Source organism: Pyxicephalus adspersus, chromosome 6 (genome assembly GCF_032062135.1).
Source record: "Pyxicephalus adspersus chromosome 6, UCB_Pads_2.0, whole genome shotgun sequence".
In the NCBI taxonomy this organism is placed as follows: domain Eukaryota; kingdom Metazoa; phylum Chordata; class Amphibia; order Anura; family Pyxicephalidae; genus Pyxicephalus; species Pyxicephalus adspersus.
The window spans coordinates 39,687,354-39,711,618 of record NC_092863.1 but is presented as its reverse complement, the minus strand read 5'-3'; the positions used below and the strand labels follow the sequence as shown (position 1 = coordinate 39,711,618).

At 38.9% G+C, this 24,265-nt stretch overlaps 1 protein-coding gene across 1 annotated transcript in view; it reads right to left on the bottom strand.

Moving 5' to 3' along the window:
• Positions 1 to 18,998, bottom strand: part of LOC140333623 (uncharacterized) — a gene marked incomplete in the record, with an annotated part of 58,250 nt that extends 39,252 nt beyond the window's left edge. Inside the window, 1 exon segment of the mRNA XM_072415408.1 lies at positions 18,818 to 18,998.
• Positions 18,999 to 24,265: the final 5,267 nt, after the last annotated feature.

Below are 24,265 nucleotides of genomic sequence, written 5' to 3'. Positions count from 1 at the left end.
GGGGGATGTAACGGTTGTCTCAGGTGAACTGAAGGCAGTTCATGTTTGGGGGATGTAACGGTTGTCTCGGGTAAACTGAGGGCAGTTCATGTTTGGGGGATTAAACGGTTGTCTCGGGTAAAGTGAGGGCAGTTCATGTTTGGGGATGCAACAGTTGTCTGGGGTGAACTAAGGCCATGTTTAGATATGTACTGGATGTCTGAGGTAAAGTGAAGGAAGTTTATGACAGCACTGGTAACGGAGCATGGTCAGATCATCCCAGCTACACTCTATTGACAGTCTGCAAGCCATTTAGAGTTCGGGGAGTACATGTGTAATTGATAAATCACTGGTATATATAACTGCACTGCATTCCAGCAAATGCATAGATAACCAGATTGCTTGGTGGTTTGGAATCCAAAGGTCTCCAATATGACTATAGCAAATTATTGTTGTTGACGTTTTGTTATGTAGCCATGCTTAACATTTCTAAGTGTTGATTTCTGGTGATTAAGTGTTCCATATTGATTAGAGGAAGTGATGTCAAAATATTATTAATTGGATAATCTGACATTTAGACATGCATACAGGTATTAGGCATTTAGATTAGCCTAATAAGGATTTCTAACCAGCTAAATCAACTTTGATGTAATGAACACAGAATTATAAGTGTGCATAGATTGTCTGAACTATCACTAATATGGAAGGTGAAACACTTTATAGCAGCAAATCCGAATGTATAGTTACACTTCAATCCCTTGTTAAGTTAAACAGTTTAGGCCTATTTATTCAAACTGTATATTTTGTAGTTTGACCGAAGTTAAACATTTAAGCCAGATATATGAGCAAATTCAATAACATATCATTGCTGACACAGAAGTCATATCTATATCTCATCTGATGCCCAAAGGACATGAAAGGTGTGGCGAATGCTGAGTTCCAATGTGACTCACTGACCTTGACAGCAAAGACACTTGCACATGCTGTCAAGCAGAGTAAACAGGAACAAATCTCTAACTGAAAAATACTGCGTTCCATTCATAGCATCCTTCTACTTCTATTTAGAGAATCCAACAGAGGCTTCAAATGAAAATTGTTTCCATAAAAAAAAAAATTGTGAAACTGAAAAAAAAAAATAATTGTGAAACTGTATCGTATGGAATTAGCTCTACACACCAGAAAACATAATAGGGACCAATCCAATGAATGTGTTTATCTGGAACCAAGGTCTGCTGTACCCTGGACAGAAGTAGAAAAGGTCAAACTAATATAAAATTATTTTCAAATGCTGACTGCAGTCATTATTAGAAAATCAACAAGAACAGACACTTCAATTGTGCATGTTGTAAACGCACAAAGTTAGGCCATGGAGTGCACCCCTTCCTGCGTTCCTTGCCATCCTTATGAACAGGTCACACATGCAATTTACTGACAAGGATATAATAGCAAAACATTGTATAAAAGGTAATAAATTAGACATAAAACAGAGAAAGTGTGTTCATTGAATTTACAGCCTAGATAAATAAGGGCTAGAAGAGAAAGGTAACAAACTGTGTAAACTGTAAGTATGATGATAATGTCAATGTTACATATTCAGCATAGCAGTCAGACAACTATAATGTACAAAATGAGAGAACTGCAATGACAACCTCTAATTTCTGACTCAGGAAAATGCAACCAACCACTTGTAATAACAAGGTAAATATCAGAGTCATAGAAATGTGTCTGCCTATCCAATAAGCCTATATGGAACATTGTGTAGAACAATAATGTTACCCCCATTCATAGACTGTGACTTTAAAACATACTATTTGTATACCTAGAAAGTATAAAATGAAGGTACCTTTAGAACAGCCAACCTGTAGTCTGCGAGAAAATTTTGGTGGTCCACAGAAAAATCAGGACATTTGCAATTTTTATGTTTTATTAACAATAAAACAAAAATAATATTCTAATAAATTCTTATATTCTAAATGACAATTTTCGCCTTTATATTGCACTAAATTCACAAACTGTACTAAAGACGGAAAAACAAGGGAGGCGCAGCGTGACGTCAGTGTAGTCCTAAATCAGTATTGTTTCCACCATTACAACAGTCACCCCACTCAGCAAATAACGATTCTCATCTGATTTGTATTTGTTTATTTCTCGTATGCTCTTTTAGGTATTGATATTAAGTATTACCTTATCTGTGCATTTTCTTTAATTGTTGTATTTTATGGCATCAAATGGATTGACAATCATTTCTTGTTTTGGTCTTAGATTCAAATGAAATAAACCCATAAAGAGTGAGAAAACATTAACAATAGTAATAATACTTCACTTAACTGTGAGCTGATTAATGAATCAGAGCCTCATCAGTCCTCATCAGGGACTATTAGAAAGATTACTATTTTACAAATTTATTTATCTTTTTAAAAATTTCATAATAATGTCCGTGGGAATTAAAATTATGAATTTACTGGTCCATGAGGTCTGAAAGGTTGGCTACTGCTGCTTTAGAAAACATTTTAAACAGAGCTGAGACACATTTAAAAGCCTAGGCATCATTTTGAAATCATGGAACTCAATTACAGAGACCTCAGCACTAGAGTCCCTGGGGGAGACAAATGTTAGATAAGGTTACTCTCTGCATTCACTAAGCTAAAATAGTTCAAATCCTTTTATAAGGGAGTAAACCCTCACTATGATCTTTTCTTCCTAGGTCCTTTCAGTCCGTGAAATATACCATTGAAAGTGATTTGTTATATCTGCCTGCTGATCTTGCCAGCTAATCTTGCGAGCCGATAACTTCATAAAGATAAAGCTCCATAATGACATGGAAGTATTGTCGCTGCAAACAATTTTTCCCACTAACAGTAGATCAAACAAGCATTGAACAGAAATCACTGTTTTGTTCTTTGAAGAGGGGAAGCAGGACAAGTTGAAGGCAACCTGCTGAGCCATCCACATTAAAAACAACAGCAGTCAAGCAACAGCTGTACTAACACTTGATTTTTTTGATTGATGAAAGTCTGTTGCCTGTAAAAAGATGTAAGCAAAGTTCATACTAGCGTTTAAAAACTGCACTGTTTACTGCTAACCACAAGGTTCCCAGGAGCAGTAACTGATATGGAACTATATGGAATTACATCTACCATGGAAGTGTTGGAGCAGTTAAGAATTTTGGAAGCAGCATGTAGCCTCTGTAAAAACTCAGGCAACATTACTGCAAGCAAAAAAAAAGCCTAAAAAAAAAAAACAAACAAAAGAAAAAAAAAAAAAAACAAACTCATATGTTCCAATTATAACCTATTTCAGGGGTAGCAACATGCAGGTAACTGAAGCAGTACCACTTGCAAAAAACACTAATCTGGAGTTAGCCTAAAGCTACGTACACACTTCCAATTATTATCGTTGGTAAACGAACGACGAACGATCCTGCACGATATCTGCGAACGATCGTATAGCACCGATCCTGTACATACAGATAACGACACGATCGTTCGTAGATATTGTACACAAAATAGATGCGATCGTTTGAACGATACAGGAAGTTACGTGCACCACAGGAACGTTCGTTCATCACGCATGCTCAGAGCATGGACGATCAATGAACGATCGTACACACGAACGATGGTCAACGATCGTCGTCCAATCCGATCCGCCGGTCCGGTCGTTCATTTCCAACGACTTTCCTCGTTCGTCGGCGTCGTTGGTTACTTTTTTTTACGAACGATTTTTGCCCAATCAATCGTTCGTCGTTCATTTTGAACGACAAAAATTGGAAGTGTGTTCGCAGCTTTACTGTGCCACTTTCCTGTGTTGCACTCTCATCAGGTTTGGTTCCAGTTATCTCTGTGAAATATATAATAGAGAAGGAGATAATAGTCCTGGCCCTTGGGAGACAACTCTGTTCCACTAAAGATACATTACAATGAAAGTGCTTTGTCATCCTAGGCAGCCAGTGTGTAATTGGCAGGATCACAGGGTGAAAACTAAGAAAGCCTGTGAAAAGAGACAAATGCAGCTACCAAGGTCTTCTAAGCTACAATTTATCACATTTCGGATACACAATAATGTAAACTAAAATCTTCTACAGAAAATTTGCTAAATAATGCTTCCAGTGTTCACAAAATGCAGGCGGCCTTTAAAGCTTATGGTGATTAGGACATTATAGCTGAAATAACCAAGCTTCAGATGTGTTTGGACAGAGACAATGTTAGCTGACAACATATTACACCTGCAGAATACTGAAATCAAGTAGATTGAAAAGAAAAATATTCTGTGAGACATGTAACATACTGAAATACTGTGCATGCAATACTTTACTGTAGTTCAGAGATTCTAAAGCATAACCACTGAATACTACAAATAGCTACTGCGATAGAAATTCCCTTAGTGTTTGCAGTAGAAGCTGCTGCAAGTAGGATAGAGCCCAACACATTTCTTGGCTGAAGGCTGTCCAGTATCACCTAGCTCAGGGGTCGGCAAACTCCGGCCTTTAGGCCAGATACGTCCTAGCCGGTAGTTCGTTCCGGCCTAACGCGCTCTAACGGATCCGGCCTCCTGAGCCGCGGGTTGCCAGAAGGTTAGGAACTCCTGGAGCTCCAGTGCCGCCCCCTTGCAGTTGCTTCCCTATTTACAGCGGCGGGCATTGATACTTCCGCCGGCATGGTAAATTGGGTAAGCTCCCGGAAGGGAAATCCCTCTCCTTCATATGCATTGCGGATTTCACTTCAGCGGGTGTTCCCTTATGGTGGGCGAAGCCGTTAAGGCGGGTCCGGCCTAGTGTGCTCCCACCCACCCCATAAATGGTCTAGTGGCCATAAAACTTGGCGACCCCTGATCTAGCTCTTTCCTTTCCTGCTGCACTGTCCATAGACTGTATTTTTTATTGTAGGATTTTAGGGCTTTTTATTCATGGGGGCTCTGTATTATATGTGGACATTGCCAAGGGTGGGCACCCTTCCCACCTGCCATGGTCCACCATCATTGCAAAGAGAAGCATAAAGTCAATGGGTCAAAAATAGTATTAAGGAAACAATGAAAAATATTTATGTATATAGATGATGAGAAGAAAGGAAGCAAGGAATGCAATATGTAAACCAATTTACCTTCAGCCTTAATGATTTTCAAAAATTGTGTTTGTGGGCCTAACCCAGAGCTTGGTTCTTCCAACTGCAGTTAAAGAAAATCTAAATTCAGGAACGACAGATTTACCTGCCTCCATGTACTAGAGGTTAAGAGAGGCAAACCTATTGTTGTCCAACCATGATATTCTACAAAGCTATGACATAGTGGAGGAATGAGTATAGCCACCAAACATGTTCAACACCAAATTAAAAAAAGGAAAACAAAGATACCACATCCAAGGAATTTTAGGCAAGAGGTATATAACATTTTTCTACTTGGGTGTAGATCTGCTTTATTAAGCTCAGGACAGATCCATAAATGAAATTGGGCAATCTCTGTACATATGTCAGAAATAAAGAGATATTATTTACGGTCTCTGAAAAAGGAAAAGAAGAGAAATATCAAACATTATCTCTTCACATTATTTAATTTTAGAAATCAGTTTATGGTTATCAGAATAACTATAACCTTAACAAGTATATGCGAGTTATGGTTATGGATGTTACAGAAAAAAGAAATCATGAAAAGCTGCTGCAATATACTGCAAAAAAAGAGGATTTCTAATTAACCAATTTGTTGTGGGAATCCAGAAATAAACGTATCCATATATGACATTCAAACCATTAGGTCAATATGTGCACCGGAGTAGTGACCAAATTTTTTCAGACAGTTAATAATTAAAAAAAAATTAAAAGAAAGTTCTGTGTTTCTTTTAATAAACTGACACAGAAAGAGAGATTTCACATTTACATAGACAAACACAGACAAACTGGAATAACAGAGGACAGGGAAAGTGAGAAGGTGAAAAGGCGAGGATAACCACAACAGTGAAGAGACTATTAAATTATTATCCACTTTAGCGGCACAGGAGTCAAGTTTCAGATATTTTACAGGCCAGGGACTTGAGTATATAAATACAAAAGTTCAGCATTCCTAAAATGGACCAGAAATGCAGATTCCCAAGCAGTGTGTCATGAGCATTAGTCTCAGATGCCAAGTCCTGGTTTACCACAAAGTTAATTGGCATGCCCTGTATACGTAATAGGTACCACTTGTAAATGAGCCATCAGAAATGATAAAGCAGTACTCTGATTCCATGTCAATAGGGATCCCACAAGAGAACATTTACGTAGGCAGTGCTTACTGAATATTTGGTATTTTATGGCATCAGCTGATTAAGTGGCAGTGGCCAACTTTGGGGTCTCTCGAACCCGAACACACTTAGGGCCTCGGTTGGCTTAGGAGGGTCTGGGGCCCTTTTGAAATGGCACTTATATCCAGCTGATGTTTACTAATGACTGGGCTGTGCATAATTTAAAAAACAAAGGATACCTAAAACTGAGCCTAAGGCACATAAACCTTTTACGTAGATACATTAAAAACAAATCCAAAACCAGATATTAATTTTCAAACAACATAAACACAGAAGCCATCACTATGATCCATATAGCCTATGAAGAAATCAGAGTTGAGGGTGGGATCTTCCAGTCCTACCCAATACATGCTACTTATAGAAAACTACAGGGAGGGAGGATAATATAAGACCACTGCCACACACAAGGACAGAGGGCAGCAGTGACTGGTCTTTATTACAAGAAACAAAACCCTTAAAAAAAAAAAAAAAGGAGTTAATTACCACCAAAAAGACAATACACATTGAAGTAAGAATACACGTCTGTTATATGAAGACAATATTTATTAAGCCTGGATTTCATCCTGTAATCTACTCACCTCAACTGAAAATTACAAATATAGGCAGCATTAAAATAAATCGTTAGCTAACCCATTTTTTTATAAAGGGAATAAAACAAACAGAAAGGTGAGAAATTCTTCTCTTCTTCAATGCTGAATAGGTGTCTCCGCTGACAGATTTATTGTTCTGGTGAGAAATAGAAAATGGTAATGTCCTTTTGCTAGTTTTCTTGGTGACAGTAGTTACCAGGACAAACAGAATTATTCTTCCCTGTGGGGATACACAAATAGGTAAAAAGCCTAAAGCCCCATGCAGACGTCAGATAGACGTCAAATGACAAATCAAACAAATGACTTTCGTGATCATTTCCGGTGACAATTGAATTAAAGGAGAGATGTACACACACTATCATCTGTGACGATAGAAGAGGGAGGGATGAGAGAGCTCCACATATTGTGCTCTTCTCTATAGGTATGCACATCAGTCAATAAAATATTGGAAATGCATCATGCTTTTTTTACTTGACATACACTTGGTGGAAGCAAATTTTAGATTAGTGACCTACAATGAAATGAAAACGTAAAATGGCAAATTTTGGCAAAAAACAGATGTGTAACCGATGACAGAACAATGAATTGTCACTCAAGATAGAAGTATGACTTTTAAAGGAACAGAATACAACTCAGGCTTGCTTCCAGGATACTTGAATTAGAAACCCCCCATGTGCAAAAACAATTAGTTTCAGCATTGTCTAACACAGCCTATTCATCAATAATGACTTCAAACTGTGTATTATCATCCTAGAAAGTAACATGTATTTGTAAAGAATATCAGAGCCTGCAGTTTTACTGATCCGGGAATAGTACTTGGATAGAAAGGTGATAGCTGCACAAAGCATGAAAAACTGGTTTAGCCAGAAGAGAGAACACAAGTTTCATGAAGTATCTGATACTTTCTCTACCTGCTGACACTCATAAATAAAGCTAAAGTGAATGATAGAGGAAGACAAATCAATTATACATTCTAGAATCAATCAGTCCAAAAGCCAATGCACAATCCAATGTCCTTGCCAGAGTTAAACGTCGTTAACACAACCAGACAATGTTGAGGAAAAGCCAATTAACCTAACTGCACGAGTTTTGGAATGTGGGAGGAAAGTAGAGTGCCTGGAGGAAACCCACGCAGACACAGGAAGAAGCTACAAACTCCATGCAGATAGTGTCTTGGCCAAGAATCAAACCTGTGACATGCCCACATTACCTGTCAATAACACAAAATAACTGAAAAACGAAGTACATAGACGCAAGATAACATGTACTGAATAAAATAGAACAGTAACATTCTAGGTAACAGAAACCTCTGAGAATGAGAGAAAAAAAGACCTAGTTATAAAATGGCCAGACACCAGTATTTAGTCCAACCAAATCCTCCATATGTATTGGTGTAATACATTCCAGCTGTATTTACATTACAAATACACTTCTCTTTTAGTGCACTCTAGTTGTTGAGTGCTGTGGAAAGGCTTAAAACACCCTATGTTAGCGCCACAATTGAAATTTAGGATACAAACAGCCCAGGTCTCCAGGGAATTAATAGCAATTCATTATTATAAAAAATTTGATCAAGCATTGCCATACACTTCTATTTTTATTGATAAAAGCAATTTAAGGGTTGGTAATATTAAAGCGGAAGTAAAGTCCTACTTTGAAAAATCCACAATTAGGAAGATGTTAAAGGGACAGGCGATATAACTTTTGTAATAACTGTTCCTACCTGCTGCCCGGCGGTCAAACTTTGCTGAGCTGTACATGGGTAGCTCAGCTTTGATTGCCAGGATGCCCAGCTTCCCTTGCGCATGCAGGGAATGAATGAACTTAAATGAACCGAGTTACATCATCCTTGCCTGCCCAATAGAGACGCCCGAAGTTTGATTCTATAAAGAAAATAAGGAAGAAGATGGTGGTGCGATGGAACAGGGATAGGCAAGTATTGTGTCACATATGCACTACTGAGACTGCTACTTATAAAAGTGATGGGTAGTAGAAATGTACTTTTAACAACCCCTCATGCTTATCCAGTCTGTTGCAGTAGAACACAAAGTGTATTAAAATATTTGATTATTAGAGGACCTTAAAGTGTACCTAAACTCAGAATTTTCGCTTCACATAACAGGGTAGACAACCCTTTTATTTAAAATAAAAATTTTGTGCAGCACCACCCCCTTAATTCTTGATCACCTAGGCCAGGGGTCTGCAACCTGCGGCTCCGGAGCCGCATACGCCTCTTTAGCCTCCTTGTTGTGGCTCCCTTCGGCTGCCGCGGGGAGATCTCTGATGGGGGATCCCTTTCCTCCCAAGACACTGCGGAGGAGGGGGATTCCCTATCCGGTGTTCTAATGAAAAAAATCTACCAGTGAAATAAATCTACCACGGGGCGTGTACAAATGGGTGTGTACAATGACATCCCCCTCCTTTGAACCCCAATTCCTCTGGAATGTGGAGATGTACAAAACCAAAAATGTAGGTGCAAGTGGGGGACACCTGTGACTAACACCCCCTAAAATTTAATTGTTAGGCTATCATCAGAACATAAAGAACTCTGCCCATCAAAAAAATCTACCGTTACACATTGCTGGAGGCACCTGAACCCCAATTTCTCTGGAACAGGAAGGGGGTAGAGGTGAACAAAATTAGAGATGCAAGTGGGGGACACCTGTGGCTAACACCTCCTAAAAACACCACCCATCAAAAAACCCCTACCCTGTTACACATTGTTGGAGGCTTCTAGCACCTAAACCCCAATTTATCTGGAAACGGGGGTACAGGTGAAAAAAAATTGAGGTGCAAGTACGGGACACCTGTGGCTAACACCTCCTAAAAATTCATAAAAACTCTGCCTATCAAAAAAAATCTACCCTGTTACACATTGCTGGAAGCATCTAGCATCTAAACCCCAATTTCTCTGGAACGGGGGGGAGGCGGTACAGGTGACCAAAATAGAGGTGCAAGTGGGGGACACTTATGGCTAACACCACCTACAATTGAATCCCTAAGGCATCGTCAGAAAATAAAGAACTCTGCCCATCAAAATAATCTACCCTGTTACACATTGCTGGAGGCTTCTAGCACCTGAACCCCAATTACTGAATATTGGGGGGTACAGGTGAACAAAATTAAAGCTGCAAATGAGGGACACCTGTGGCTAACACCCCTTAAAATTTCATCGCGAAGGCATCGTCAGAACATAAAGAACTCTGCCCATCAAAAAAATCTACCCTGTTACGTTAGAAGCCTCCAGCTTCTAATGTAACAGGATGATACGTTAGAAGCTGGAGGCTTCTAGGGGCATAGTTCAGTGTTTAATTTATTTCAAAGTAGGCCTACACTTGCACACTTGTTGTAACAGGTAAAATTAAAAAAATATTAAAACTTTTAAAAGTTTATAAACTGTGTTATGTTTTGCGGCTCCAGACTATTTTTCTTTAGTGGAAGAGGAGGCAAAATGGCGCTTTTGATAGTAAAGGTTGCTGACCCCTGACCTAGGCAATCAAGAATGAATAGGAGCGCAGAGCCTTCTGGGATACCTACATCACGAATCCATGGAGGCTCTTGGCTGCTCCTTCTGCGCATGCCCGAGCATCTCAGGCTTGCGTAGAAGGAGCCCTTTCATCAATAGGGAAAAAAATTGACAACCTCACGCATGTGCAGTGAGATCGGCAAGTTTTTCCCCAATCCACAGCACCCAATCTTGCACCTGCACAGTGTAAGATCAGGTGAAGCAGGAAGAATGCAGAAAAAAAAAAAGCGGAAGATGGCAGCGCCGGGCCTAAGACAGATACCAGGATGACGAGGGACCCAATGGAAGAATCCTACTGACGGACAGACTGATCTGCAGGATTGAAGGTAAGTGTTATTTTATTGTTTTGGGTTTACTTCCGCTTTAAGAAGGCAGTGTTCAACCTAGAAATTGTAAGTAGGTGGCAGCCCCTGTATTGTGGCCCAACTCATCAGTAACCAACCATAAAACAGCCGGGTGGTGCCTCCAGCTAAATAGGGCTGGGGAGGACACTGCTTAGGAAGGCTTTAAAGGACAACCTAACCTTTAGTGAAGTTGTTCTTTAATAAATCCCCACACTTTCTGGAGTACAGCCCATCTGGGTACCTTGGTACCCATTCACGCAAACTTTACTCTGACAAGGTGAGCTTCTGGGCCAGGTTAGTCTTGACCAGCTCCTATTCATACTGTCCCAAAGCCTAATTTATCTCTTTAGGTAAACTGTACTCAGAGTGACTTCTGAAGATCACCATATTTATTGCTACCAATAAAAATAACCAAGAGAAACCTAAGCATTATCCTGAGTAAGTGATGGATGTAATAAAGGGGAAGTCACTCTTTTAGGTACAAAACTGTGCTTTGGTTAGCAGCAGAATCGGTATCAATGTGCTGCTCCTCCATTATTATGTCAAACAGTATACCAACAAGGCGACTTTCACAAGGCGAGTTCTGCTTTGACAACAAAGGGATTTTCTCAGTACAGGCCCAAGGTGACTCAAAAGACAGGAATCCATAAGCAAAAATTATTTTACTTCTAATGAGCTTTTGATATGTGCAGTCAAGCAGCTGTTCATAGAGCAAAGGTTAGATCTAGGGTGTGTGTCTACAAACACATTCATGTAGTGTTCAGAGGTGCACCCATACACTGGTATTTCAGCTGGGTTCTTCAGAAGAACATGCTGTTATATTAGATACACTCCATGCAAAGAAGACATGAGTTAGTGAAATGAGGCAAACCTTACACATAGGTGTGATTTGCTTATACTTACATATCTATAATTAGACTCTTTTACTGTGCTCGGCAAAATGTGCCCGGCTTCTTTGTAGAAATCAAACACGTAAAGTATTCCTTACAAAATGATTTTAGGGGTCTTCACGTTAGGATTTATTTATTCAGTTGTTCTCAACAATTGTATACGTAGCCTTATTTCTACATTTATATCAATCCACTGTATACATGTATCATCTATACGTTACCAAGTAGAATTTCTAGCAAACCAATGATTACAATCAAAATTGCACCTTACTTTTGTTTCATAGAAAAAGATTTCCACGATTAGAGCTGAACTCCAGCCTTACCTTTGTAAACTGTAGCTGCTCAGATATTTCCTGACTGATTGACATTCAGCATCATCTAGCTTTTTTCTTTCCCAACATGTCCTGTTCATTTATAGCATTTCATTTCTTTCCGTCAGGGAAGTTTAGAATCATATGCAGACATGGGATGGTCTGCATGCAAATATAACCTGTCTAGGAATGCCTATTCCTCCAAACAACTTTTGATAGTTGCATACCAGCTTACTGCTTGCAATAGGAGTGATGGCTCTTCATAGGTGTAAGGGGCAGGTGACAACTTCCCCACCCCAACATGTTAGATTCCATTTGCATGTTAATGATGGGAAAGGACAGAGTCAGGGAAGGCTAAATAAAAGCAGATTAAGCTTTAGTTTAAGGGGGAGTTTAGGATGAAGAGGAGATCCTAGATAGGGTTTTGCCACTCAATGGCAACTTTTGAGGTTCAACAAGCTCTTGTTTGGTGTGAGTACCCAATAGCGGAGCCATTGTAGAGCATTTACTTTCATAATTCTTCATGATTTTCTACAACGGCTTCACCCAAACAATGAAGAATATATGCCATGGGTGTTACCTGTATGCTATATAGGGGCACAAAGTCATTCATATGCACAGAACATATTCCTTAAACAATGCTTAATAAACAAATTAATTTTTTTAAATACTTTAAATACTACATTCTAGATCCTTACAAACTGCTTTCAGAAGCTACAATGTAAGCCTTTAAAGACACCCCATAGATAATGATAAAACAAACACTGGCATCTCTAAACAAAGTATAGAGTTAAGAATGAACACAACTCAACATGCAAATGACAGATCTATTTGTGCATGAGAAATGCAAATTGTTCATCTTCCCTGCATGAAGCGACTGGCAGTTTTTTAGTGTGTTGTGTGTATCCATGAACCAGACAATATATTAATAGAGCAGGCACGGCTTAGTACTTTAGTGTTCAACTGATAGCAACACACAAGCAAGAGAAAGACAGACGGTATTTAAAATGAAATTAAATTTAAAAATGCGTGCAGCCAGGTTGTTACCTGGAAAAGGGACGGGTGACTTACCTGCCTTTTCGGATTTTTTTTCTGACATGTACAATGTGCACGTAAAGCTCAGAGTACGATGCCAGGTACCTCAAAATGCCCAGGGGCTGCCAGGAATGAATTACCACAGGCATAAGGGTTACACCATTCCAGTCTGCCCAATCAGAATAGTAGAAGTGATTTTTATTAATAAATATATATATATATATATATATATATATATATATACACACACACACACACACACATTATAGCAATTCAATATATTTAGATATTGTATCTTGATAGACACCATTTATATTTTACCTACTTGGTTCCACAGGACAACTAGTCAAACTACTTGCTTTATTACCAATGATTTTATAGGGGAACTTCTTCTCAGGTTAGCCACATAGATGTTACTACTAATGACAGGCAGAAGGATATCTGATCAACATTATTATTGCAGGACTGGACACAATTGTATAGAATACTAGGCAATATGATGACCTTAACTTCCAGCAACACAGGCACAAAAATAAAACATACAATAAAACCGGGTTTGATTAACTTTTGATTGTTCTGTACTTTGATTTATAAAATGTACTTGGTACTTTGAATAAAAAGATGTGAATAGATGTGAATCAGTAAGGGATGAAAGAACTGAATTCATGACACTTTATAATCTTAGTAGAACAAGAGCAGCTCCTAGGAGAGCATTGATACTTTGCATACTAAAGAGGCACTCCATGGAGGTATGAAGTGTGAACTGTCTCTGTATCCCTGTGGTTGGCTGATCCTTTTCACATCCTGGCTCCTTAGACAAGACACAAACATAGGCAATTTACAGTTCTGTGCTTTAGAGCTGAATTGTATAAAAGTCCAATATAGTATAAATCAACGCTTTTATACAATATAAAAAGTCTTATCAACAGAGTTTGTTATAACTAAATACTCGCTGCCAGCAGTTGGAATATTTATCCTTTATAAAAAAGGAACATGAGGGCATTTTTGTTTCAATCATGAGGGCATTTTAATACAGCTACACAAGACACTAAATACTATAGCAATATCTAATACAGAAATGCATAGATATGAAACATCATAAAGATTAAATGTACAACTTTTAAAGTACAACTACAGAGTTACATGTCAAAGTTCAGAATGTCAGTAATTGGTGTACTAAAGCTTGGAAAAGAATAAAACTTAGAACCACCATTAAAAAACCAAACACAAAGAAATATAGTATGCTTTATTCCATAACAACCAATCACAAGCTTCTTCTATTTATAACACATTGTGTACCTTAAAGAAAAAAACATCAATTATCTTAACAATAAGAATGCAAACAGAAAGGTCCAAAATTCACAAATTCAATGTAAGCCAACAAGAACCAGATGATATTAACCTGACCACACTGAAATTTAGTATGGGTAACCATACACCACTGTTCTTTAAACCATGGTTTTAAATAAAGTCCTTTGTGTTATCATTTTTACGTATATTTCCAAGCCCCAAGGACATTCCAGTGAGTATTGTGCACCCACACCCAGCTGTTAAGGAACACAAGAAAAAGACCAGCCTGAGCTGTTTTTGTAGGAGTAACATAGCCAGATTAGTGAGAAATCACAGCAACAATGTGTTTTGCTGCGTCCTTAACTACCAGCAGTGTCATCAATGGCATCACAAGATGAAGCAATGCATTGCAATTACATATAAAACAGAATATTGCATGCTTTAAACACAATTCTTATGGGTGGGTCTTTTTTGAATAACTGGAACTCTGCTTCCTTCAGGAGAGCAAGGAGAGGTCGAGTCCATCCCCGCTGTAGGCTGTTAAACTAAAACATTTGAAATAATAAAGCAACATACAACTGCAGGAGCTATTCGGATCAGGAAAAACAAAAACGGATACGTTGATGTTGTATATGTTCTCTCAAGTGTCCAACATTTACACATTTTATCCAAAGAATGCACCTTGTGTGGTCAATATATGAGGTTCGTTAGGAAGCAAGGCATTTATACCACATCCAGATCTAATGAAGCTTTTGGAACATACAGTTGGCATTCTCTTGTGATGCCAGGAGGGAGTCCAATCGTGCCAGAAGGCTCCAATGAAGCATAAACCAGGATACAAGTTGTAGTACCAACTGCGATGGAGTGTCAATGAATATGAAGATAAACATTTCTTCTTTTCATACAGTGACCTCAAAGACTACTGTCTTGTATAAAATTTATTGTACTGGCAATATCATAGAGTGCATGTGTGCATTAGAATCATGAGACATTCTGATGCCCAGGGACGGAAATTAAATGGTCAATGAATAGCAGATGGCCAGTGCTAAGTGATTGACCCACCCAACTAACGGGTGTCTACCAAAAGAATAGATATAAGAAATCATTATACTCCACAAGCCTTTAAAAAATGGATAAGCCTGTTTGAACATATTTTTCCAGCAAAGTGCCTTTTGCTGAAGTTATTACTCTCAAGACAGAAAAAGGCTCCTATGAGATCATTACATTCTGCAAACTGAAGCGGGACTCTAAAAACTGCTCTCATTCTGCCCCATCACTGTAAAGCCATCTAACTAGCTTCTATTGTCCATAGCTGTATTATTTTCCTCATTTCAAAGTGAAGTCCTAAGGCCCATAGCCCTCACCGTTCCTCCAACTGCAAAGTGCTACAACATGCAACTATATATTCACAGATCCTCGAGTTTCATCTTGCATCCAGACATATTCTGCCAGTCACATGGGTGAAGCCAGAGAATGCGTGTGAGCACTGAGCGTTTCCTTATGCAAGCCTGAAGGTATAATCCAGGGCAGCAGCAAAGTCACCAAGGTAAAGTATAAACCACAAGTCAGATATGGCAAGAAAGATTACAACATCACAATATCTCTATCACTACAAACACTGACACATGAGCATCACTGATACTGCGCTCATCAATGAGCGCCTCTAATAATTCCCTAATGGTCAGTGATCTACCTCTCATCCCGATTGAACTGATGAACATTCCCGGACCCTTTACACCTCAACCCTAAACTGAAATACACCAACCTTCTCCCCATTCCTAGATGAATGGCCAGACAACGATGTTAATAAGCAAGAGTTTTAAATAACTGCCACCAACCTGAAGAGGGGAGTTCAAGGAAGGCTTATAGTAGGTGGACCCAGGAACCAATAACAGTAATGCAAGAACAACTTCAAAATGTACCTAGTGTCACATATATATTCACATAATAACACTTAGACATTGCCAATTAGACATTCATGAACTCTCAAAGAGCTGAAAGTGCCCTGAACATTTTCCTGTACAGGTAGTCCCTGGGTTACATACGAGATAGGGAGTTGTTCTTAAGTTGAATTTGTATGCAAGTCTTAACAGGTACATTATTTTAATAAATTCAATTAGGACAGATGTTTGTCTCAACATGTTATTAGGCAGTGTGGTATTAGTTACTGTAAAAATCCTCACTATAAGTTAATCGCAAACAAAGCAAAACAAGAAAAAACAAAGCAAAAGAAAAAACGTTTATGGAGCCTATACATTCATAAACTTCTGGAGCAAGCTGAGCTTTGATATGCAAAAAGAAACAACTGCAGAGTTTGTCTTGGCCACTAAATAGTTACAAGATGTTGCAGAACAGATCACTCACATCCTCAGCTGTGTTTAGCAAAAGACTTCTTCTGCAAGTTATGCAAACTGCCCCCCCATCAATCCATCCTGCACACCAGTGAGAAGAAAAGACCCGATCGTATCTAGGAGTCGTCCGTATGTTGGATGTCCTTAACTCGGGGACTACCTGTACTCAATTCTACCTGCGATTGCTATCGAAGGTCTGCATCTATTTTCTGATTTTTGTGCTGTCCTAAAAGGTGTTTTATTTAAATTACAGAGTTCACCCACCCTACTGCTTCCATTTACCTTGTAATTTAAAGTCCAATATTATAGTCTGAACAATAACTGGGAAAGGATAAAGACTGAGGAAATGGTCAATCCTGCCTGCAGCAGACTGATCACACTATTCTCCCTGTCCCTTGCTGATGATGAAAAGAACAGCCTTTCTGAAAAATACCATTGCTGCTGTATAGTATGCCATGCCAGTAATATATTCATACCAGCTTGTAAAAAAGAAAACTGACAGGTTCATAACACTAAAGCAATACATTATTTATTCTGCTGAAAATTAATAATTAAACTCCATCCATTAGAAATAATTGTGCCCCGGTTGGATTACAATAAACCATTAGGCACATATGGTTTATCTCCCAAGATGACACTGGGGCAGAAGACACCAATACCTGACGTATCATCCACATCCAAATGCTTCAGTCCTGAGTTACTCTCACCATCACAGACAACCAAAACAATGTACACATCATCATTCAAATACAAAGTACTCCTAAAAATGGAAAAATCATATAGACCATCTTATTTTTAGAGTTGTGTACATATTTGCCATAGAGGAAACCTCCTATTCATCCCTGCAAAACAAAACCCATGCTGAATAGCAGCGTGCATACAAGTCACGTATGAATTCTATAAAAGGTAATGCTACAGACAATCTGTCCTATTATGATCCAAACAAAGTCATTGCTAAAATACACAGAACAATGAATTCTCCAAAGTCAGGCTAAAACAACAGGCATTGTGGCAGGAGATACGTTCTACTAAAACAAACATACATACAGCGCTGGATGAGGCTGCACAGTTCTACTTCTAGGAATACTGAATGCAATCTATCAGGAAAATATCCAAACAAGCAAGGATGTTGTCAAAATAAAACAACACTGAAACTTAAAAACGTACAGTCAGGCTCCGGTGAACGCAGTGTATTTGTAGTCTGTATGGGATTGTGATTGTATTGTTATTCTGAGCACTCACCACTTCCCACTGTACAGCCAACTACACACAAGGCTCAATGTCCCATCTATCTAACAATGTCATCCAGCATGGGGAGGGGAGGAATTTGGTGCTTTTCTGTGCTCATTTCTCCCAAATATCTGACCTGGGATGGTTTCGGGTTTGTTTTTATTTTTCTTCCATGATTTGCTGAGTGCAGAAAAGACACAGTAGGAGTGCACTGACCTTTGGATGCCACCGACATTACTGTACATGGGAAAATGGTGCCTGGAATATCCTAATAAGGACAGGCTCTGCACCGTCCTGATTTCATTCCCAAAGCCTCATTGTATTGGGATCAGGACTGCTCCAGCGAGGACTAAGTAGGGACATTTTGCTCCTTATGATGTAAGGTTTGGGATTGGTATAAACACAGATCACACAATCAATTGCAAGCTCTTCAGGAGAGAAGCTTCATACAAATGCTCTGCTATAGGCACCGCACTCCTCCTATACATGCTGCACACGTATTGACTTATTACAGCGCTCCATGGATAAAATGATTGATTAGATCCCTCTGGATGAAACACACCGAGGATTGTTTACAAATCCCCTTTTCTGCATCTGACCAATCACAAAGCTGTAACTGAGAAGAAGCAGCAGCATTGCATGCAGGGGAGGGAAGGAATCCATAAAGATTTATTTACCTTTTACTAGCATCAGTGAGCAGCCAATAATAATAAATCAGAATCCTGGCCACAGCACTGCAACCCATTCAGCACAATGGAGCCAAGCAATGCCAAATCTATACAAAGTCATAATAAGAACTTAATAAGTGATCTCTGCCAATCTCTCAGACCCAACAAGGCACTGATTAGGAAGCCCCCGTCACGTGATGATGCTCACACACAATTAGCACTTCCAGGTGTACAAGTTTCCCCTGCCATGGCACTTGTATACAGGAGTAAGCCTCGCTCCCCAGTACACGCTGCGCACAAACTTTCCATTGACCTAGTTTACAAAGCAGTCTTACCTGGCCGGCTGCCCCGTTCCCCCCTTTGTCCCTGGTGCCTGTACTCAATGTCTTCCTTCCTCTTTCTCCATATTCCACCTGCTGCCCCCACCCGACCAACCCAACCTGCTGTGACTGCAAGCCAGGCCACGCCCACTGCCCCGCCGTGCCTTCCACAGGGAACTCTAGGCTGCTGGGACAAAGGCCGCGCAACCTAGCTTGTTTGCCAGGCGTCTGGGCGGGGCTAAAGGCATGGAAGCGGCTTTGTTAGCATGGCAACCTGTGGCTGCGGATAGGAGTAAGGTGGCGCGAGTGGCTGTCGCCACCAGCTGGCCGCTTGCAGCATTACATCTTAGGTGTTTTGAGGGTGAAATGTCCCTAGAAGTTAGTAAAATACAGAAAATAAACAATCATACGAATGGGTCCGCGGCGGAGCCGGGGCTGCATAATGTCTGACCGCCTTGCTGCTGGCATGGCACGTGCAGGCGTAGTGTGCTTATCTTATCTGTACATTACTGACAAGGGTCTGACAGAGGAGACAACTTGGCCTGAAGAGGCTGCAGAAGTGGAACAGAGATACCAGGCCTGCATTGCTATTCCCATGTCTACCTGCATGGGGCGCTGTGCTGGTATTGGGGGAGTCCTAAACCCCAAACTATGTAAAGTGTAGCTATAGCCCACTACTTCTTTTAGTTTCAGATTTAGAAGTCCTGTCAGGTTTTATTGCAGTCTGAAGCTCCATTACAGAGATTCATTCACTTCCTGTTGTCTCTAGAACAGGAAGTCAGGCTCACTTTCTCTAATAGAGCCCCACAGAGAGCTAAAAGTAGTTCTCATGTTTCCTTTTTTATCCTTTATAGAATTTGAAGGGAGGAATATTCACTGGGCCTGATTTACACCGAAGACTATCATGGGGAAACCTGGGTGATCTAGCAAATCTGGAATGGAGTTCTTGAAATCATTTGAACTCACTATAAGTTTTTTTCAACACAAGAATAGATAGTTATAAAAGTCAAACTATTTGATTCCAATAAATATACCAGTTAAAGAAAATACACAGATAAGGTCATACTTACCTAAAAGAGTATCTGAGAAATAAAAAAAATAAAACAATCGGATGAGGACCGGTATTTGTGGAGCGAGGTGACTGTTGTAATGGTGGAAACAATACTGAAAAGTACTTATAAACGCCTCCCTTGTTTTTCCATCCTTAGTACAGTTTGTGAATTTAGTGCAATATAATAATTCATTTTATTATTAGTTAAAAAAATTGCAAATAATGTCCAAATGTTTCTGTGGACCACCAACACACTCACGCAGACCACCAATGGTTCACAAACCACTGCATTAAAATGTTCATTTTTAGTGTGCATTAAAATCACATTAGAAGCTTCCTGTTCCTTATCATGGTGAACTAAAGTCACCTTTCTTTTTTCTTTATTACCAGCACTCATATTTTCAAATCCTTTTCTGTTTTTAGATCTCCGGCCATCTTGATTGCTCAGGCATGAGCAGCTCATTGTGCACATTCCACAGAAGATTGTACACAGGCACTAGATTTTTTTGGTATTGTGGAGGAGACATAAAATGTCCCAGGCTGAGACCTGTGGTGGGAGAAATGGATGCCATGCAACTCCCGGGGGCAGATGCTTTGATAGCTGCATTCATGCTCACACCACAGTGCTGGTTGTTAAAAGACCAGCATTTGTAGAGTTGACAGCGGGTGAGCAGGGAGCAGTACGAACCTCGCACTTTATTCTCTATTCAGCTGCCACAGGTGTGTCTTCCCTAAGGCAGTGGCACGAGGAAGCAGTAACTGCAACACAACCTCACTGCCAGTCTTACTATAGCCTTACAGGCAGGATGTCATTCCTCCATGTACCTCAATTTTTATTATATTAACTCTATGCATTCAGGATCCAACTACACAATACAATTAAAGTGGAACTAAGCCAAAAATAAAAAACAAAAAGAAATAAAAAAATCACACCATTAATCCTGCAGATTCCTCGATCGTGCTGGACCTTTCCTTGGGTTCTGTGCAGCCCTGGAATTTTGGTGCCACCATCTTCCGTCTTCCTATTCCTTCTTGTGGCTACATCACTGATCTCGTGTGAGGTGTGAGATCGGGTGACGTAGCCCGCTGTAAAAGGTGAAAAAAAAGAGCAAATCTCACTGCGCATGCGTGAGATCAGCATCGCTTTTAGCTTAGTGAAAAAAATTGCAATGGGGCATGCGCAGAAAGAGCAGCCAAGAGCCTCACGGGATGCGTGACGTAGGTATACCAGGAGGCTCTGCGCTCATATTTAATTTTGATCAAGACAGAAAGGGAAGGTATTTTTTTTTTCTTTCTTTAAAAAAGGGTGTTGCACTTAAAATATATGTTTTTTAAGAAGGTTTTCACTTTATATAAAAGGGCTCTTTACCCTTTAATGTTAAGTTAAAACACTGAGTTTAGGTCCGCTTTAAATCACATCTATTCAGACAGACCTTTGCATTAGGAAAACCTAACCCTGGTCACATGAATTATAAACCCGTCCTACAATCCTTGTTAGATACACAAAGAGCCTATATGAGTGAATAAATGTACCACCTTGTTGGGAAGATTGTAATGCACAATTTTTGGTATATAGATATATATAGATAAAACATTCAGATTGTAACATGGGTCAGCTTTAGCTTCCTCTTTTTCTTTTCTAGATGTAACATATGTCCTATCCTGTGATAACACGTCTCACAATTCACAACGCTGTATATTCTCAGTAACGACCATCAGTGAGAATTGAGAATAATAGTCACACGGCTGAGATGATTGTTATAAGATATAACACACTATGATGCTTACTGAGCCTTTGGTGTTCTGTTTTATCTCTATGTACTTTTTATGTTGTCAAATCAAAGTGGATCCCAAGATGAAAATACACTGGAAGAATATTTTAATCACAGTTAACATAAAAATAATCACCAAGAAAGTGATTTGTATAATTTTTTAAAAATATATTAAAGTAGAACTCCAGTCACACAGCAAAACATGTAAAAGTAAAACTTGTATTCAACCTTTAACAGCTTTCTTACTTTTATACACTTTACAGATTTGATACTCACATATTTGGTTATGGGCAGTTTATTTAGCAACATTTAGCTTATACACTTAGCTTCTGTGAAGTCGCTTTTTATGAAAAAATAAAATTCATTTTTTTCTGCAACCCTGAAAAAACAACAGAAAGAATGAAAACAAAAACTATTGAAATATTATAAATGAGAAACATTTAGCAGAACATTATTATCTGAAGGGAGGGACAGGAATGTGTTAATTAGGTCTGATTAGGGGCTTAATAAAGGGGTTAATTAGGTGTAAGAAAGTAAATTTAAAAATCACTTGTAAGGTTGCTTATACTTATGTCAGCAGCAGATAAATGGTTCTTTGATGTCCCAATGAATGAAATAGTAAATAAAATGTGTCCATAAAACCTTACATTATAATACTCTATGACACTATATGAAAATGTATTTTATAGAGAAATACTTGCATTTTAACAGCCCCTTCTCTAATGTGGTACATAGCAAGTCTTGGCTGTCATTTTGACAGTCAGGAATAGCCAATAATAATGGTGAATTTCGTAGTAATAAGGGAAGAGAAACAAAGAGTGGTAGATAAGACCTAGAAACTTTGCTGGGTTATTTTGGGATGAACTTCCTGAATACTTAGGTTGTAAAATCAGACAAAAATCCAAATGGGTATCAGAATCATTACTAACCTCAAATCCCCTCTTTAGAAAGAAAGAAGAATGACAAAAATGTGGAGAAAAGAGAGGGAGAGATAAAAATAGAGATTGGAGTGGGGTGTTTTTCGGGGGGGGGGGGGGGGGCAATAGTCAATTGTGCATAGGGGCCCGCTGTTGTCTGTGGCGGCCGCATGCATCATTTACTCTGCACTAGTGTCTAATACATGAGATTGATACAAAGGGTTATATAGGGGTCTTATCAAGCTCAGCTTTCCCTGCTACCCCTTTCCAGTAACGGTTCAGTAAATTTACATCTTTCTAAACACAAGGCAGCTACACTAGAAAAGGGGAGCAGTATGTGGAGTGCTTCCCCTCAGACAACATGTTTCTCTTGGGAACTTTTACATCCAATTACATAGTGAGAGTCTTAATCTTTAATTATTTAATACTTAACCTTTTAATTATTTTAGTAAATCAGTCCCAGTATGGCTGTTTAGCGTGTTTCTTTATGCATCATTAAGCTAAGGGTAGGTAAAGCCTAGGTTAGACAAAGGGAGGAAGCATTTTTATCTTATATGGCTGGATGTAAAATGTGAAGGGTTCAGATTGATAACATAAACACCTATATGCAAACTAGTTATAGCAACCAGCATACTTGTAATACTTTCCATGTGAGCTGTTTTACGTGAGTTCCTACTCCTACCATAACACTCAGACATTTCATCAGGATAATGACACAAGTGTATATGTTAGATAGAAGCTTCTGAACTAGAATGTATGTTTAGCAAACAACTGTAGGGTTAATGTATTGTTAGCTTTAACAACAGTTAGAATATATTCATATACATTTTTGTTGTTAATATAAAGATTTTTATGTGTTGTCAACAGTATAATCACATAAGGCTATACATAGGTCTCAGCAGTGTGAACGTAAAACACCAACATGAATGTAGACTGTGCTGCACAGCTAGTCACATTAAAATGATGCAGATAGTCATCAAGTGAATGCAAAGAATTGCTTTTACTATTTCATACCAGTATGTAGCTCATATGAATAAATAAACGCATATAGCATCATAAACAAGTGAAATGTATTCCTATTTACCAATATATGATTACTTACCAATTTATGAACACTTACATAAATTTATCATTCCGAATATCCTCCCCTTCATCAAGTATACTACACCCTTTATAAACCAAAGTGGGCAAAAGGGATAATTCATTATGTCATAAATGGCAGGGAATGGATAGGATATTTATTCTAAAATAAGACCATTCTGATTGGAAGTGACAAATTTCATAGCTGACAGCTTCTCACACCCTACTATCTGTAATCCTGCTTGTTGGGCATTACAATTATGCTGAGATTGATCATGTTAATAAACTTTTACTGCATTTCTACAGTATATAGACAAAAATAGTAAAATCAAATATCTTGCTGCTGTAAAGAGGAGAACACGTTATAAGTACAAAATGTCACAGAGACATCCGGTTACTTTATTCTACGTACAGGAAGACCTCCCACCTTTCTGAATATTGCAAACTCCTCTGTATCAGGTTGCTGCATGCTATACTTCTGAATAAACAGAAATAAAAAATCAAATTGTCACAGTAAAAATTGATAATGTGTATTCCACCCTACTTTTTATTTCAAATAAATATGCATCTAGTAAATACATGAATTGTAGAGATAGTACACAAGTATTAGGCAGTTTACAAAACATTCATCCCCATAAAACCA